Source organism: Echinops telfairi, unplaced genomic scaffold (genome assembly GCF_000313985.2).
Source record: "Echinops telfairi isolate 266 unplaced genomic scaffold, ASM31398v2 ScPeMD7_7400;HRSCAF=8409, whole genome shotgun sequence".
In the NCBI taxonomy this organism is placed as follows: Eukaryota; Metazoa; Chordata; class Mammalia; order Afrosoricida; family Tenrecidae; genus Echinops; species Echinops telfairi.
Genome location: NW_022111300.1, coordinates 22,959,556 through 22,961,553, shown reverse-complemented (window position 1 = coordinate 22,961,553; position 1,998 = coordinate 22,959,556). Strand labels below are relative to the sequence as shown.

At 48.4% G+C, this 1,998-nt stretch overlaps 1 protein-coding gene across 1 annotated transcript in view; it reads right to left on the bottom strand.

Annotated features, from left to right (window-relative positions):
• Nucleotides 1–1,998, bottom strand: part of FHOD3 (formin homology 2 domain containing 3) — a 521,276-nt gene that overhangs the window by 295,183 nt on the left and 224,095 nt on the right.

The window sequence follows — 1,998 nt, the reverse complement described above, 5'->3', positions numbered from 1 at the left end:
GTCCTCATTTTACCTAGAATCAATGTTTCCTAATGTATCCTAACAAGTCCCACCAAGTCACAGAGGGATAGAGGGACATCGTAAAGAGAGGGGAGGCTTGTGATGCTGAATCATCTGCAAGCAGCTGCCTGAGAGGGCAGGACCCTGAGAAGCATTGCAGCCCTGCACCCAAGGACACCATCCAGTCTTCAGTTCATGCCCCGAAGGGCAGCTTGGTTTTAAGCAAGCTCAGTGGGAAACTGCACGGATCGGGGCACAGGTGCTGCCACCTGGGGTCTGCAGGAACCCAAGGAAACCCCTGGGTTTCAGGGTCTGCGGCTCAGGGGCCTCACCATGACGCTGCCCCTGACTACCTGAGTGTCTTTTGGAAAGACCCTCCTTAGCTCTGGGGCTCACTTGTCATCTGGTGAACCCGCTGTTCCATTAGAGAGGCTAGAAAGAAAAAGCGGGGTCACACCCAGTGAGAGCAGGAACGGGGGCCACTGGCACTCCCACACTTATGGGTGGGATGGAAAATGGAAATCACTGTCACCGCTTCTTATCAGAACATCTTTCTTATCATTCTGTCCTTCCATCTAGCCATTTTCCTTTGAGCGCCTTCCACCAGGAAAATGAATGGTCATATGCATCAAACTATTTCACTGAGATTGGTAGCAGCTTTATTCATAATGGAAAAAAGAAAAAAGAGCACAACACATATACTGAAAATAGCATAAATGAACATTGACTGGTGAATAAATAAGTAAATAAATGGTGGGCCATCGGTACAGTGGACCACGAATCCACCATTAAAGCAAACCACTGATTTAAGCAACAACACAGACTCCAAAACCACTCTGCTGAGTGAAAGATGCCAGACCCCCAAGAGCACACGCTCTATGTGATTCCATTTACATGAAGTTTAATGAAAGACAAATCTCGTCTACCGTGATAGAAAGCAGATCGGTGCTGGCCTGGCTTGGTGGTGGGGAGGGTTGACTGAGAAGCTACACAGAACTTTCGGGAAAATGTTCTCTATGTTGACCATGATGATGTGGACAGTTGTCAAAGGTCATTAAACTGTAGTAGTGTGTTTTGAGTATGTGGACTTATTGCATGTACATTATTCCTCAACAAGGTAGACTCATAAAAAGGTGGAGGGTGGGGGAGAGGTTTGATCCTATGTGGTCTGTAATTGAACTAGTTCTAACCCTCCACAGGTTTAAAAATCAGGGTGCGTGAGTTGGCAAGGGGTGATTACAATAAACTTGCAAAGAAACAAAGTGCTGACTTGTGGTCCATCCCCTGCCACCCATACCCACCAAATGCCACAATTCCACACACTTTTGCAGCTCTACCAGCTCCCCCAGCCCCTGGCTGGAGGGAAATTCCTATCACCTTTCCTTCCCAGGGCCTGTTAACAAGGGTAGAAATGCAAGCCAGTGCGCAGGGGAGTGAGGGTGGTGGCCCCAGGCCATCCTGAGAACCTGGCCTTGCTGACAGTTGCAGATGCAGGACTGGAGGAGGGGGGACGAGTGGCATTCATATTAGTAGAGTCAGGGGAGGGGTGCTGAAGAGGAGGCTCCCATTACCATCTCCACTGCTCTTCCTTGGTGGCTGCCCCTCCTTCACATGAGCTTAGGAACAACTCTCGGTATCTCTGTGGTCAGACAGCAGGGCCCCAGACTTCCCCATGGCCCCAAGAGGCTGGAGCGGTTTGCTGTGTCCACATGTGGCCTCAGCAAGGGGCCTGCACACGGAGACTCCCTCCACCATGCACTGCGGAGGAAGGTACCATCAAAACGAAGCCAGAACATCCAAACATCTTTGCCTGGAGTTTGACCTTTGTGTTTTTCTTCTTCTTAGACTGAGAATTATGAAGTCTATTTATATATATATATATACACAGTGAACCCTCGTTTATCGTGGTTAATCGGTTCTAGACCCTACCGTGATAAATGAAATTCTGCGAAGTAGGATTCCTTATTTGTAAATCAAATATTTTCGTAGTTAGAGCAT